At 32.7% G+C, this 17,769-nt stretch overlaps 1 protein-coding gene across 2 annotated transcripts in view; it reads right to left on the bottom strand.

Annotated features, from left to right (window-relative positions):
* The window catches only part of LOC118745957 (ubiquitin carboxyl-terminal hydrolase 47-like), a 48,859-nt gene that overhangs the window by 12,703 nt on the left and 18,387 nt on the right, over window positions 1-17,769 (bottom strand). Inside the window, exon 1 of one of the 2 annotated variants that reach the window (XM_036479638.1) lies at window positions 15,744-16,011. The exons of the other annotated variant lie outside the window; for it this stretch is intronic. The gene's annotated coding sequence lies outside the window, so the exon portion shown is untranslated. Of the gene's footprint in view, window positions 1-15,743; window positions 16,012-17,769 lie in introns of those variants that run through there. 2 annotated transcript variants of the gene reach the window in all.

Raw genomic sequence — 17,769 nt, 5'->3', positions numbered from 1 at the left:
AAACTAGCCGAAATGCAGGAAACAAAATCACGATATCGAATCTCGCCGCTCCCACTGTGGGTCGAGGTAAAACATTTGGCCGGCCGCCAAACGTGGAAAATTTTAGTAACGAATCGTCAATCGGTTAATACAAATTTTAAACTCTCATAGCGGACAATATACATAGTACGTACGTACATACATTACATAAATACTATATGCTATATAGCAGGTATATGTATGTAAATATGGCCGAATATATAATGATGGTAGCCTAATTTTGGTGGCATTTTTACGATTTTGGTGAGCCATACATACTAAATACAACTCAAGTTTACAATATAAATACATACATGTCGTTTCCGTTTTATTTTACGCGAGGTTGAAATCACTTGGATAAACATTCGACACACATGTGAATTTCTTGAGCTACTAAAGTGCCGGGCGCACGTTGCAAATATTATTGAATATGAATTGCCTATGTATAGGTATGTGCAAATATTTTGTATATATTTGTACATATGCATATGTACATACATATAGCTGTATATGCATATATGTACGTATGAAAATGCAAACTTTTCCTCACACTGATTTTCGATTTCCTCTTCCTTTACCTTACGATTTGTCTTCAGATTTCTGGCCATTCAATTTTGTTGCAGCCAGATGAATAATACATTTTAGTATATTCTTGCACACTTTCGTCGGCAATCCACATTTATTTCAGAATCGAATTATTTTTCATTTTCGCAAACTGTGTTAATCAAAGGCGACAGTCAGCTATGTGCGCGAACTTTTAACGCTTTGCACTTATGTACATACATACATATCGCTAGCTTAGAGTGAAAAGTTGCTAAGTCCCATTTAAAAAATGTTACAGGAAAAAAACTTCTTATAATCATTGCTTCAAGTATTTCGCAAAACTTTGAATACAACATTTTGGCTGTTTGAATCAAAGCAAAACTCCATACGAGTCAGAGGGATTCGATCTTTATTAAAAGATTTCGTACTATTTTGGCCTTCTCGGATTTTCGGTGCTTCTTTTGGACTTGGAAAATTTTCCTTTCATTGAATATAAACGAGAATAAATAAAACAAGTACCTTTATCCTTTTCGATACAATGCACTTTTTTATTTCTCTAGCCTCCTGTATCAAAATATGAGATTTCATAAAAAGTGGACTTAACAACTTTTCACTCTTAGCTATCGAATATTTGTTTTAATGTTCATTTCAAAATATTTAAATTTTTACGTTATTACTTTCAAAATTGCATACACCTATGTATACACGTACATATGTATGTACATTAGACTGTCCCAAGAATATATGGAAAAAAATTTGTTTGCAAATTTTGATATTCATACCCTCTAATATTTGTGCTTTTTAGCGTAAATAACATATCGTCGGTGATACTGCAAAACGTTCTATGTCACTTATCACCTCTAGTGCTTAATTGATCTGCTCCCTGTATCTGATCGCTTCCGGCAACCGTTAATCTTCATCAGCCAAAGGTAGACAGTTTTGTCATTCGTTTATTAGGGTGTAACGATTTACAGATGCATTCCGGTGTACGTAAGAGACCATCTAGGTGTTAAGGGTACTAATAGACCTAGACCGTTTTGCAGTATCACCGACAATATGGCCGTAGGATAGAAACCATGAAACCATTTGCTCCACATACATAACGCTAATTAAAAAAAAAAAACTCAAGGGGAGTAATGTTTGTCCGATTTCAAAAAAAATCAACACGGTGCTTAAGAAGGCCAAACTCTTTTGAAATTAGCGATGATCAAAGTTGAAAAAATTCAGAAAAATAGGGGCTCATTAAAATGTAGCCGATGAAAACTGTCAACAAGCTAAGTCTAACAAGTGCATCAAGGAGGGTTCAGGAACTATACGGGACCTATTTTCATGTTGTACTCGACCATACCTACAACCTACACTAGCAGCCCAATTCTGTGCACTTGATAAATTGAAAATCTTTATAATTTGTAAATTTTTTATTATTTATCAAGAATTGGTATTCTAGCACAGAAATCAAAAGTTGATAAATTATCAAGATTGAAAATGCTATTGACAAATTGAAATTTCATGTGAATTGTATAAGTTTTGTATCTTAATAAATTTGTTTCTAACAATTAAATACTCCATGTGCCGGCATTTGAACCTACGACACACGGAATTATAGTCGACATCTCTACCTACTCGGCTACGGCAGTCAAAAGCTTTTTCGCTTTTAATTTCATACTTTTCATATGTGACAATGAAATCAGTTCCACTCATGTGGAAATCAGTTCCACTAATGTGGAAGTCGTAGAGCTTTTTGTTTTATAAATATTGACACAGAATGCGAAGGAAGCTTCTACTTGATAAAAATCTTGATAAAATTTCTTTACAAAAAAATTATCAAGAAAACACAGAATTGGGCGGTAGGTTTTGTTTCGGGTGTATTTCATGACTTTCTTTTTTGGAGCACCGTATAATTTGTGTATGTCCTGAAAATTTGCAATTGTAGAACATTTTTTAATTGGTCTGACAGGGCGTATGATGAATAATAAATTATTAAATTCAACTTTTGTAACAAATTGAACGTTTAATAATATACAAAATTGTTTTAAAATTTAAATTTTGTGGGAAAACGCAATCAAAGTTTGATCAATTCATACAGTTGGTATACAAATGGACAGATGGAAAGACACATTTGAGATATTTAGTTATCTATTAGGCTGAATATGCTCCTTATCAAGCTTATTAATTGATATATATATAATTATATGATGAAATCTCCAAAAACGTAAATTTTTTAAATTTAATTAAATTAAATTTTGGATTACTTCTCTATATTATTAAACATGCGAAATTCTTTTCCTACTTTAATAAAGGCCTTTCATAATAATTTTTAAAAATAAACAAAGTTTTAGTGTTTTAGTGTTTGACATGTCCGCTAGGGTTGATTAAGTACCAAAAGTATTAATTAAAAAATTTGAGAAATATCCTTAGAAAATTGTTTCCTTTAATATCCTTATATATATTCGCGAATTTAAATTAAACTAAGATTCTTCAAAATGCATTCAAATCTAAAAGTCTTGAAGGATAATATTTTTATATTATTCTGATAACAATGACTATAAGCCGTGGTTCGAATTGCATAAAATTTTATTCGGATTGTTTTTGAGTCAAAACCAATAAAATGAAGGCGTATGCGTTAAGAAAAAACAACTTTGATTTTTTGATAGTTAATTTCATTTAAAGAAATGGCATGTCGTGCAGTTCAGCTCCAGCGCAGTACATAATTTTAGGCGCAGTAATAATATTGCGGTTACTAAACATTTAACTACTTCCGGCGAGGTTGATGTCGAGACTAGTTTTGCATATTCTATGTAAGTGTTCTATGTCTGGACAAACAAGAATCCGAAATGATAAAAACCTGATAAGATCAGGCACCGTAACAGTTACAACTTTTATTACAAAAGTCGCTCTTTAACAATCAGTTTTCGACTTTTATTTAATTACTCCTTAAATAACCGTTATTTCTGACTTTTATTTTATAAATGCAAAATAAAAATTATTTTTGGTTCTTATCTAAATAATCTGCAAATAACAGTTATGTTTGATTTGTAAATTGTATGTCTTAGACAACAGTTATCAAAGACTTTTAATTATAAAAGTCATAAATAAAAATCAGTCACTGACCTTTATTTTTTAAATCATATTTATAAAAGCCATTTGTATAAATCGTAGTAAACTTTTGTTTCCCAACACCTTCTTAACTGCGAAAAATGTTAATGACTTTTCTACGAATGATTTAAAAAAGAAAAGTCAGTAACTGATTTATTATATTGATAACTTTTAAAAGTAAAAGTCACTCACTGATTTTTATTGATGACTTTTATAAATATAAACAAAAATAATTGTTATTTTGGATTTATAATATAAAAATCAAAAATAATTGTTTTTTTTTTTTTCAAAAAAAAATGCAAATAAAAATTTATTTTCAAATTTGAGTGTCGCTGAAAAAAGAAATCGATTGGTACTATGTATCACTTAGTTGTAGAACATTTCCTTCATAGTGAATTTTTCCATGACAGTTTTCATCAATAACTGTTATGTTCGGTCCCTGGATAAGATAATAATAATAAAATGGGCTAGCTGTATTCCTTGTCATTATATCAGATTGTATTGTATACAAAACAAAAAAGTCAATTAAGCATCAATATTCTTGTGATTGCAGCTTTTCTCCTTGAGCTTTGTTTGTATTATTGGCGTATATTTTTTGCTATCACAGCAAGATCGATTTGGGTTTTCTTTATTTTCGATCTGGAGACAGCCATGCTGAGCTTCATTAACCTTTAATGCATGGACCTAGTGCTACATACATTCTAGCATGTTTCGGGCTCGGCGAAGTCGATCAGCCTCAGATCGTCATCGGACGTTTCGTCGTGCACCTTGACCTTGAAATTCGCAAGCAAGATTTTGACAGCGCTCATAGAAGTGACCCTTGGACGCCCCGTTCTTCTCTTACATCGCGGCGTGGACGCCAATGAGCGATATGTTGAAGAATCTCGCTTTGATGCGGATTGCGGCTAGACTTTCGTCCACTGGGCTGAACGACAATACCCGGCGAGTCTCTCTCCCACCGCAAATCGAACATCGAATTGGCGCTCCTTTACGTGGCAGCTGTAGTAGACGCCATCAACCAGCCGGGCAAAGGCACCTTACCCATTAAGGGTCCGGATATTCCCGGTGCACACCCCTCGTTGATATATATGTATGTACATAAGTATATAAAACGTATTTGTGTTATAAAGACGAAGTTATGACATTATAAAAATATTACATTCTAAATATAAACAATTAAGTGAAGAGGTTCTGTTTAATATTTAATGTGGATGTAATATTCTGTTGGTGCTATGAGTGAGCGGTAAGTGCATTTACTAAAAGATTTATTATATATTTCTATTTATGATGGAATAAATCACATTTAAATTTCGTTTCTCTGGAGGTTTTAATTTTTTGGAATACTAAGCGCAATCTTCCTGCAAATCTGAGGTACAAATGTATATATGTATGTATGTATGCTCATATGTACATATCCACATAGATTTAATGAGCAAAATGAGGATATATGTACGTATATATATAAGTGGTAGGCCAACATTTGAAGGACGTGCATTTTTTTTTGTTAGACAAGTGGATACAACGACGTCTGCGGACGAGAATACATATATGTACATATGTATGTATTCAAAAGTGCATAAGTATGTAAGCATTCATGAACAAAACTGTAATAAAATCACCACGAGGAGAAACGGTATGGTGTAGTTGGAATGGATTGCAGGCGATTGGAAGAGAACCGAGTGTGTTGCCGACGTGCCAAGTGGCATGTTCCGCTGCCGTTAGTAAGCCAATCAATGTCGCTTGGGGGCACAACCGCCAGGATGATGGGTGTTCCATAGACACTCGTCAATTTACGTAAGTGCGGCAATAGAATGTAGGGTGACGATAGTCATGGTACTAGGTAGTCTTTGGCGCCGACAAACTAAGCAGCACCAAAACTTAAATGCGTCAAATATAATTTAGTAATGCGAAATGATAGAGAAAAGCGGAATGGGCTAGAGTGCAAAAACATATGGAGGCATGTTCTGAGGTAGTTTGAGTTAAAGGTGTCCTTGTGTCAAAGCTTAGTAGATCTACACACATTGAATTTTTTTAAGCTATTTTTAAATAACACAAATGCGTTAGCATGCTGTTGCATAAGTGTTGGTTTTCAAAACTGTATATAAGGTGTATTCGAACATATGTCGAATTCTGGAAACAATGTTATGATTTGTATGCCGTTAACTATTTATAAATAAATAAAATAAAATCTGTTATAGGTACAACAAAGGTTTCTCTACTATTTTTATAATTGTTCAAGGCACACAAAATTTAAAAATAACGGAGGTGATGCACATTCATATAAGTACATATGTACATAAGGGTGTTCCAGAAAGTTTTTATTGCTGTAGGATGACGATAACCCACTCTGACTTTAATAAAAATCCTACTTTTTGATATAAGAAAAACCCGGAATTGCTCGAAGCAGAAACTCAAGGAATAGATGCAGACAACAACCACTGGAACCAATGTTGTACAGACAGCCGCCACCGAGAGACAACCAAAAATTTTACCAACTCCCGAAATCCGAATGCCATCATCGAAGTTCATCCGCCCCCATAGCAGATGAAGAGCTTCAGCGTAACCGAGAAACCCGCGTAACTCTGGCGCAAATAAGGTCCGGATAGCGTAGAAAGCGTAACAGGTTTAACTCTTACTTATTTAGTATTGGCTAAAAATATATTAAGGGGGATCTCAAGGGGCCATAAAAGTCATATTATGAATTTTCGCAGTGTTAAAAAATAGCTGGTTGTGGTTACAAGTCATCTACACATTTATTTAATATTTTAAAGCTTACCATATACAACAATACGACACTTACGACACCGTTGTGAATACCGCAATTATTCCTTAAAATACATGCCCAGCTATGAAGGCACCCCACTCACGACACGAAACACCTCCCCACCTCCTCACTTGCATCCATTAAAGCCACTAAAGCTCTACCCCATAATTGCAGCGGACGACGGTAGAGCGGTCGACGGTTAACCGCTGTCAAAAATAAAACTTACGAAGACATATGGAACGTTTTTCGGTTGATTTAAATTTATTTCTATTTTTACCGCTCTGCGGGGGCGGCACATTGTTGATTGTAATAGTTTCTATTATTTTCACAAGTTAGCAAATACTTTTAACTATTTTTATTAGCACACACACACGTACAAAACAAATACAAATATTTTAATGAAAATTTCCAAATCAAAATGACAGTTAACGGAAGCCGTCGTCAACCGCAATTGTGTTTACTGTTACAGCTGTTCACTTACCGCCGACCGCTTTAACGTCGTCCGATGTAATTCTGGGTAGAGCTTAAGCCAGCAGCCCTCTTCCGATTACAAAACGTCCAAGATCCACACGCCCCAATGGGAGTGAAACAATCCGCACTCGCAAAGTTATAATTGAAGTGAGATAAACCGTAGGCGTATAACTAGTTGTCTGTCTGCGATCTATAAAATAGCTCGTTTCAAAGTTGTTGTAGCACCAGATGATTGCCCAAAGTGGGAAGTCTAGTTTTCCTTAAACGAAAGCTTGACTATGCTTCGGCAAGATCGGCATAAAGATCTGCCGTCAAATTTGTATCTCTTGTGTGTGCAAAAAAGATGCCGATTTTTTATGTGAACTTAAATTTGGTCGCACCTTGTGGTTATCTCGGTACAAGTTCTGAATCAAAGCTTCAACTTTAAGTCGGCACGGTTACATATCGAAATTCTCAGAAAAAAAGTTAGAGTCATAAAATATATTATAAATTTGGTGCCATAATGTTTTGAAAATGCAGCCTTCTCTTGAACAATATTCGCGTTCAAGGAACATATTTCCTTCCGCTATAAATCTTAAGAAAAAAAAAGAAAATATTTGCGTTCGCATTTTTTGTTAAGTGTTTAGCCGAGTCTCACCCCAAATTTGAGGTGTACGTCTTGTTAACCGATTTCAAGAAAAGGAGAAGGTTGTCAGTTCGTCGGAATATATACCTATGTATATCTCTTTTTTATGTATGTTACCGCATACTTTTGGGCCACGTTAACCGATTTCTATAACTTTTTTTTTTTACGGAAAGGTGGTAACTCCGAGGTGGTCCAATTTGGTTTATATCCGATCATTGGATCATGAAGAAATTAACGGTACTCATAAATTTGTATATGAGAATTGAAGTCGGTTTTGTTTATTGCTTAAAAATTACTTGTTGTTATTATACAAATGAAGGGACCGTAAGTTTTACCGCGACTCTGAATGGTAGATGGTTTTTTTCTGCGAAGTTTTTGCATGGCAAAAGAGCACTCGGAGGTTTGCCATTGCCCTCCGAAGGGCGACTGTTAGAAACAACTTTTTGTGGATATTGCTCACTTTTCCTGCTGCGCTGAGTACTTGTAAAACTTTTAAACTTTCTCGAAACAACGAAACTGGACGAAAACGCTACATCTACGTATGTCATTACACGGATCGATTTAACGGTAGCTTCACTAATACATTCTTTAAAGAGAAGCGTAACCGTTTTTTGATTGAATGTAAAATTTATGCATAAGCAATTCCACCGAAAAAAATAATAGTTTTAATAAAAGAACTGATATTTACACAAAAAAGCTATTATTTATAAAAAAAGAGCTTTAAGCACAAAAAAGTGTGTCCAATATATTGGACGATGGTTCTGAAAGGGTTAAAAATAGTTCAATGGTTCTAAAGTTAGGTCGAAAATATTCAAATTCTTTCCATATGTATTGGCAAATTAAATGACGAATATAAACAAAATAATCTTAAGTACTACATATGTATGTATGTATGTTAATATATACCTATTTCTAAGGTATTTATAGAACGGAAAATGTATTTTATTATACCAGGTGGGCAATGAAATAATTTGCCAAGAAATGAATATAGCACATTCATTTGCAGTGATCTACATACATATTTACTTACATATCGCACACGATCTTCAAAGTGACACAACTTCAAATTACGCGTTCGTCAGAAAATGCGAAAAACTATTTCGTAGCACATGTTAATCATATGGGGCAAAGGAGACTTTACCTTAAGTTTTTTCAACAAATTATAACAAAAATTTGCTCCAGCTTTTGCTTAAAAGTAAATAACAGCTCTGTGTACATAATTTCAAAAATGTCAAATTTTGAGTTGTGTCACTTTTGAAGAACGTGTGCGATATGTATTGTTTGTATGTATGTATGTGTGTATGTAGGTATAGATGTGCATATCCCCGCAGAAAACAATTATCAATTGATACAAAATAACTCACTTTTAGTTAGCTTTTTTGCGGGATTTTTATAAAATATATAACTTGTAGTTAACTACAAAGGGCTAACTTGCAACTAGTTGAAAAGTAATTGGGAGACTTTTTTCTTTAAACAGGTTTCTATTTAAATATCCTCAAACAAATTTTATTTTGAATACACATTTTTTCCACACTTCACAAATCCTTTTTCGAATTCAGAACAAATAAATGAATATCAAAATCTTACATTATCATTTTGAAGTTGTGTCTCACGGAAATCGAATATGGGACCACCTACAGCAGAATGATGTAAACAAATCTGTTATGTTAAATAAAATAAATACGCAGTAAAAGAAATTAAAAAAATTAAATTCGAATTCATATTGTATGTGCAAAAGTAGTTAGTTACAAGTTAGTTGACATCGAATGCAGAGGTAATCACCCTTGACTATTTCGCGGCCATCGCCAAAAAAAAAATATAAAAAAAATATAAAAAAAATAAAAATAAAATAATATAATAATATAGATAATACTTAGCGACTTTTAGTTCCTTCCTAATCAACTTCAAGTTAACTTATAGTTAGATACATTTCCTGCAGGGATGTAATTGCTTATTGCTTATATATAAATATGTATCAATGTATTTAAAAAAATATCCAGTTGAGTCATGTATAAATTCAGACAGAAATAATACAAAATTATTATTTATTTAGAAGAGCGGGGAGCCTCCCTCTGGTTTTTTTACGAAATGCTCCTATAAGGAAACCGGCTTTAATTTTTGGAAATAGGCGTAGACTAGCAGAATTGACGAGGCGAAGACGCTTACATTGAGCTCAATCCCATAATACCTAAAGATTACGACTTAAGCTATTTGCAAGATCAATAATAGGATCGGCCTTTGTATCAAAACCATCTTCTTCTTCCGATCACTCATTTACTTCAATACTGTCATAACTCAAAAAACCAAAAACAGCAATTCATTTTGTATACATACATGCTAGGAATGTTAATCCCGGAATTCCGGGATCCCGGCCTTTTTTAGGTCCCGAAAATTCCGGAATTCTTGGCAAATAATCCCGGGATTTTCGGGATTTATAATTTGCACTAATGGCAATAATAGACACTGCTTTTCCTGACAAGTATTGGCTATATTTATTTTTTTATTTAATAATTAATATTTTTTATAAATGTCTGGCTCATTATACATATAAGACCATGCGATAGTAAATTTTACACACAAAAATCAATATATTCGCAAAACCATGGGCCAAATATTGTAAAATTGTATTTTAGTTTTTCACTTTGACGTCAGTAATTCAAAAATGATTTAAACATTTTAGTAAAATGTGCTTAGAGAAAAATATGGGTATCAAATTAAAGAAAAAATTCTGTAGAATTTAATCAAATTAAATGTTATGGTGCATAAATGTCCTTTTAAAATTTTATCCTTGAAATTTCGCAATACACGCTGAACCAAAAATCCATCTCTGGATCAAAGAAAAACTTTCCTTACTTTAAGGTCGAAAATTCTTCGGAATGAGTAAAAAATTCTCCCGAATGCGTAATTTTTCTTTGGAATGTGTAAAAACGTACACGAAAATATGGGACCGTGGATGTAATCAATCATTTTGAAGAAATGTTGGGCATGAAAAGAGGATACAACTTCTTTAGTGCTGTTTCGTTCTCATTTTGCTTCATTCTGATTGCTGTTTTTCTTCAATTAAGAGAAGTTTTTTTTTGGTGCATGTTTCGAATTTCGTCCTTCTAACTTTATCAGCTTGTGAATCCAAAAAATTTATTTTTTTTATAATACCACTCTTTCATTTGGTACCTATATTTTTATTCTATTTTGCATTGAATTTTTTAAATAATTTTTGGAATTAATCACATCATTGAAATTACAAAGTCCTTTAAATTAATCCTTCTAACTTTATCAGCATAAAAAATTACCTAGTCGTCCTTGTGAATCCAAAAAAAATTTTTTTTTTTTTTAATTCTAAAGTAATTTCCTCTTTCATTTAGTACTCATATATTTATTCTACATTGCATTAAATTTTTAAATAACTTTTGGAATTAATCATATCTTTGAAATTACATAGTCCTTTAAAATTAATCCTGATGTCAGAGAGAAAAAATAAAAACGCCACTTTAAATAAAAAATTAGGATTCAAACACATTTATTTATTATTTATTTTATGGTAGGAGAGGTAGAAGCAATTTTTTCGATTTAAGTTGTTGAAAACTAATGAATATCTAAATCCCGGGACTAATCCCTGGATCCCGGGATTGTGATAACGACATCCCGAAAATCCCGCGATCTTAAAAAGCCGAAAAATTAGTATCCCTAATACATGCATATTTATAAAGAAGATATGTATGAGGATGTACTTTTTTTCGTGGCTTTTATCGACAATGAAGACATTTTCCACAAATTTCTTCTGCAGACAATAGCGAAGAATATATAACGTCGTTTTAAGTACGAAACCGCGTATCCAGATAACGCAAAACCGCGTATGTGAGGTTGCATAAATTATTTTCTAGAGTTAAACACTCATATTTCAAAATAACTCTCTTTTTTATAAAGCAATCGCATTTGTGGTTAGTATATTTCAGGACGAATGGATAAGGATTGAGCCATGAGCTTGTGTGAGCGAATTCAATTTTTGGCAGCTAATGCCAGTTACGCGGTTTTGCTGAATGACGATACGCGATTTTGTACTTTAAAATCTAACTTGACCGGGATAGTGGGAAATAATTTAAAAAATATGGTTTAAATAGAGTAGGAATTAAAAATATTAGTTACGCGGTTTATAATGTAGTTCAAGTAGATTGATAAGTGATAACTTATGGAAAAACAAATGTGCTACTATTTTGAAAAAAAAAAAATTGTTACTGACAAGTCCCCATCTCAAAAGATTTCTATTTCCATATAGCTCCCATACAACTGTTTCTTCAGATATGAGATTTTTCGTTATAACTTCTCCATTTATGCAGCTAGGAAGATGAAATTTTGCACTATTTTCACTCACTGTCAACAAAAAACTTAAAGTGGAAATGACAAAGATCAGGTGACTATAACCTATAGCCTTCATACAACTAATTGTTCAGATACATGGTTTTACTTTAATTTTGAACCCGAGCAATTTCGTGAGCTATTTTCTAAATAACTACTTCTTAAACAATGTATAAGCTATGTCTCCTATACCACGCATTGTTCAGATACAAGTTTTTGCGATATAACTCTTTAATGTAGGCAGCACACAGTAGTGAAAATCATTTAGGTCCGTTCAAGAGATGGAATATGGTGCAGTTTGGGCGATACCGGCATATTAGCACGTAGAACAACAAATACGTATAAGAAAAAAAAAAATCGCAAATAGCGGGTGCAAATCATAAACTGAAATTTGGAAACTAAAATTGGGGACAACCTGACGCTGTATTCGAAGCTGAGTTGTGTTGGCCCAACTTTCTGTCATAACATTTCTTTTTTTTTCTATATTTTAGTCAAAAGCAAGTGGTGTGAAAATAATGACGTCCAAGTAAGATATTTTTATGCAAACGCCAAAGAAAATCTTTCACCAATCAATGCAAATTCACTAACAAAACATTTGAACATAAAATTTAAAAGCCAAAGCTAAAAATAAATCGGCAACTATGTAGTTGTACAAGGCGTTGCAGTTCTAATGCTTCTGGCGCTTCTGACAATTTTCTTTACATACATATATATGTATGTATTTGTTTTATTTCCAACACATTTTATTTTCGTTACGTTTGTATGATTTTCTTTTTTTTTTGACCGCGGCTATAAGGGACGATGAATGTGAGGACGCATTGGAAAGATTTGCGGTCGGGTGATGTTTTGAGACGTAAGCGGATTTTGGCGATCTGAATCCCATGCCAAATATCTATCTCGTACTACATACATGTGTATACTAAGCTTGTTAAGTGGTGATCAGGCTAAAATCGGTCCCTTACAATTTGAAAACATTCGAATGTGGTCAGTCACATTTGTTCATTCATATAATTTAATACTTTATCGTATATGTATGTACATATGTACATATGTGTGTACATATGTATGTTTATAGTATACACATATTAAGTACATGTTCATTTAGATAAATATATGCTCACTAGAAACTAATTTCTGCCAGTAAGTTATTCTATTCGGATTATAGAAGCATCTTCCGCTACCGATATTACCTACACACCTATTAAAGTTAAGACTTTTTTTTTGTATATTTTTTTCAAAATTAGTTAAAGCCTGCGGTGCCATGTGATAGTCCTCGGCATATAGCATCACGTAAACAACCTTATTTTGTGCAGATTTAAAAAAAACCTACCGCCCACAAGGCCATTTAGAAATACATACGTACATACATACATATATACTTACATGGGAACAAAAATTATAATCAAAATTATTTCAGTACAAAATTTTCGGTGAAAATTTATAGACATTTTTGACTAATATATCTTTAGGGATAAAGGTGAACTTCGGGACTAATGTCTTCACATACATATTTCATGAAAATACTATACAGATTATGTTTTGCGATGAATTGCATTTAAAGATTTTATAAATTTGATCAGAAAATCACCCGTTTTTTTTGGCGGAAATTTTGATTAGCTGAAGTACGCTGCTTAGGCGCGATTGCTAACACCGGGCGCCTAAATACAAGCTATGCACTGCTATATGTGCAAAAATTTCCTTTATGTAATTTATGAAATTTTTGCACATGCACTTCTCAACGGTCTTGCAATAAAACTTGCTTAAGTTATAATTTGATTTGCACTTACAATCCTGCAGTGGTGGTACTCACCTATAGTTACCATTGGCCACAGTGCCTACCCGCCATTTTTGATCAAATAAATATTTTCTTTATATAAAGACATGCAAACATACTGGTCTCCCCTCTCACCTTATTCAACGCTTTAACAAGAATGTTACATTTGTTTTCTGATGTACATATATGACCACTTCAAGCCTCCAATGACATTTGAAATTTTATAATCGATGCCTACCAATTGTTACAAAAACTAGTCGAGTCTAAAATTTCGAAATTTTTAGCAAACTGTACTTGAAATTGTTACTAGTAAACTACTGGCTTTCTGCCTACATATTTACGTATGTATATTTTGGATTCTGACAAGTGCAATGAAATGGTTTTTGTAAAATTTTAATTATGTGTATTAGCGTTGAATTTTCTTAAAATATATATAGTATTTACCTGCGCTCGGATTAAAAGTTTATGGCAAATTTGTGATACTATTTTCCTTACTTCTATTATTTACTTGTCATTCTTAAGTCAACTAAGAACAAGTCCATTTTATTTGAGTTAATAAAAAGAGAAATACCGTTAGGCGCGTGACGGTTTTTTTTATATCTGAACGAAGTCATGTAAATTTTCCGGTGATTTAGACCATAAGTGCTGGCATATGACCACCGTATTTGGAATCTAAAAAAATCATACCCTAATACATAAACATATGCATACATACAGTATCGGTCATATCTATAGCACGCCATTTCAAAGTGATATTGTGTGCCACTTATGTTTATTTGTTTTTAAGAATTTTCAATTAAAATTTAGTTCATTCTCAGACAAACCCCATATATACCCAAGTTTAATAATTTGTAGAAAACTACAAAAAAGTGCAACAAATTTTCACCTAAATTTCAAACTTTTTTCTCGGAAGTGTTAAATTTTTTTTGAGTACACAGTTTTTTAGTCTGATAATGTGCAAATTTCAAGTGGCTACGAATTACCGTTAATTTTTTTTTGTCGCATTGGCTTCCATATAATGAATAAACTCAATTTATTTGTATATGGAAGAAAACCGCAACACCTTTGGCGAAAAAAATTCTAAAAAATCAACGGTAACTTTTAGCCACTTGAAACTTGCACATTATCAGACTAAAATTGATTGGGCTATAAAACTGTGTTTTCAGAAAAATTCCAACACTTCCGAGAAAAAAGTTTGAAATTTATATGAAAATTTGTTGCACTTTTTTGTAGTTTTCTACAAATTGTTAAACTTGGGTTTATATGGGTTTCGTTAAAGAAAGAACTATATTTTAATCGAAAATTCTTAAAAATAAATAAATAAACATAAGTGGCACACATTGTCACTTTGAAATGGCGTGCTATAGATATGACAGATACTGTATGTATGAAAGAATCTTTATTAAACATGTTTTTCTATCTTTAGAAAAGGTCATACGATTATACTATAGGTATGTATATACACACATATGTACATCTTGTACATATATGTACATACAAATATATTTGGTATGCTATATTAAAGGAAAAAATCACAGAACCCCAATGTCTGCCATAAAAAAAAACGTCTACAAATGTGGAGGCGCAATTTTCGAAAATTTGCAACTCATAATAAATTTATTGCACTCACAAATATTCAAACATTCAATTTTGAAACCAAATTTTTTTTATTATTTTTTATGGCGATTCCGCGGCACTCTTCAACACGCTGTTCATTGTGGCGACACAATTTCACCAACGGGAGCACACATTTTCAGTCTATTTTTAAAAACAGATATTTTATGAATATTTTTGAGTATAAGTAAATATTTCAATACTTTAGTTAAGTGGCAGTATAGCATATATGTAGCTGGCTTAAATGTTGCAATCATATACACATGGTACATATGTACATAAGTATGTATGTATGTATATAAATATGTACATATGTATGTAGTTTCACACAATTTTAGCAACAACTCACAAATGCTTCATCAGTTATGTAGAAATCTGCAGCAATTTCATAGTCTATAAAATTTGCATGCAACACAAAATTGCAATGATTACGAAAGAGACGCATTGGTCTCTCACTGCTTAGATTACAAATTTTTTCAACTCACTTTTTATTTCAAAATGAAAGATGTTTTTTCACGAATATCCGTTATTTACGAAAAGATTTTTAGAAAAAATCATTCGCCAATTTGAAAACTCAGTAAAATTAATTTCTATATGTTTAGGCCCTACACAATCGGTCGTCCGGTTATGCTTTCACACCAAGCGCCGCAACGCGTTGTTGTTGTGCGAAAATGAAAAATGCACACGCACGCACACATTCACACAATTAAAACAGCGAAAAATCTACGGCGGCAAAGACATTCGTACGGACCGAGCTACCAAACCGAAATGTGCCGAATTTTCGAACTTTTCAATCTAAAAATTGCTCGAATCATCGTGGCATTAGTTCTTGTGTGCTTTTCGCGCATTTCGCACAAGTACAGTTCGTAACATATAAATGATGATGCTTTCTTATGGTGCAAATAATGAAAATTAACGAGATATTGAAGTACCATTTCACACTGGTCCCAAATATCGGAAAGTTGAAACTTGGTACATGTGTACATTAGGGCGGGTCATTTTTTTTTTTACTATGCGCGTATAGCATAGGAGGATTCTTCGAAGATTCTCAGCAAATTTGCCGAAGAAACTATGGGCCTAAAATGAATTTGGAGTTTGCCAAATTGCGAAAATAGGTTTCGAAGAAAGTGTGAAAATTTTCACTGTTGCGCCCTCTGGAGGAAGTTGATACCTACGTGCCAGATTTCAAGCATATCGGACCATAGCGAAGATTTTTTCAATCGATCGGTCCCTGGTCCATTTACCGGAAAAAAAGGATCCTATATGCTAATCTAGGCAAAAAGCTACCTTACGTGCCAAATTTCAGGTAAATCGGACCATAAATACGATTTTTTCGAGTAGATCAGTCCATGGTCCACCTTCCCGAAAGCAGTAAATTTTTTTGGCACTTGACACGGTGGCTGCTGGAAGCTATTTATATACAAAATTTCATGAAAACCGGACCTACCGTTTGCGAGATTGCCTGTTACAAAATAAGGGACTTTTCTTTATATAATTAGTATATATAGTTTAATTCAATTATTATTGAATAAAATAAAGATCTATAATCTTTGCGTTGTAGCAAAGTGAAGAAAGACTAAAACCATATTTAATACTCTCGTTCGTTCATTAGGAGGGAGACATACGATTAAAATGCTGGTAAAAAACAACCTTCCATTAATCCTTACAGTGCGTGGGAAGAAATTTTTAAGGAGACTCAGCTACATAATTTTTTATATTTTTACTTTTTAGGGTAACTTCAAATATTCATAACTTCTCGACCTTTTGAGACTCCAGCTCGGAAAAATAATCATATCAAAGGTAACTGTTTTCTCTTTTCGTTAAATATATTTTATTAAATAAAAAATCTTGGGAATATGAAACGTAGTTTTTGAAATAAAAAAACAACGGCTTTAAAAAAATATGTATATGAAAATTTTTAAATCTCTTAGGACAGATATATAGTCCAATTCATTATCTTTCCAAAGATATCAAATTTTTGTAAACTGAATAACTATTAGCAAACTTATGAAAAATAATGTTTAACTTTTTGCCACGCCCATTATTTCTAGTACATTTTCGTCAGTTTTAGTATGAAATAAAACTATGTGCGAAATATCAGCGAAATTGAAGCCCATCGCGCAGAAAAAGTAAAATAACCACTCGGTATCATATACATATACAAACCTACGGTGACCATAAATATGAATTGAAAATGCAGGACAATTTTTCAAAACAAAAATCCTACATACGTTTACATTACGTTTACAAAAAATATACTACGTTTTCTAATTCTTAATCTAGTTTTAAACTTTAAACATAAATCTCATTTATAAAATTATAGTAAAATATATTATCATTACACGTTTTCGAGATTTTTTTCGAAAACGTTTTTCTGGTACTTTTCGCAGTTATTCATCAATATCTGAAATATGAAACGGCGTAAAGGACCCCCGTAAAGAACCCAGGATAGTTCGGAAGGTATTGCCGTGCCCTTTAAAAAAATATATAATTTGTGTAGAATGTGCCCCA

The sequence above is a fragment of the Rhagoletis pomonella genome, unplaced genomic scaffold, assembly GCF_013731165.1.
Source record: "Rhagoletis pomonella isolate Grant_MI unplaced genomic scaffold, Rhpom_1.0 Rhpom_scaffold_00010, whole genome shotgun sequence".
Classification (NCBI taxonomy): Eukaryota; Metazoa; Arthropoda; class Insecta; order Diptera; family Tephritidae; genus Rhagoletis; species Rhagoletis pomonella.
Note: the sequence above shows the minus strand (reverse complement) of the source record. Positions and strands in the feature narration are given on the sequence as shown.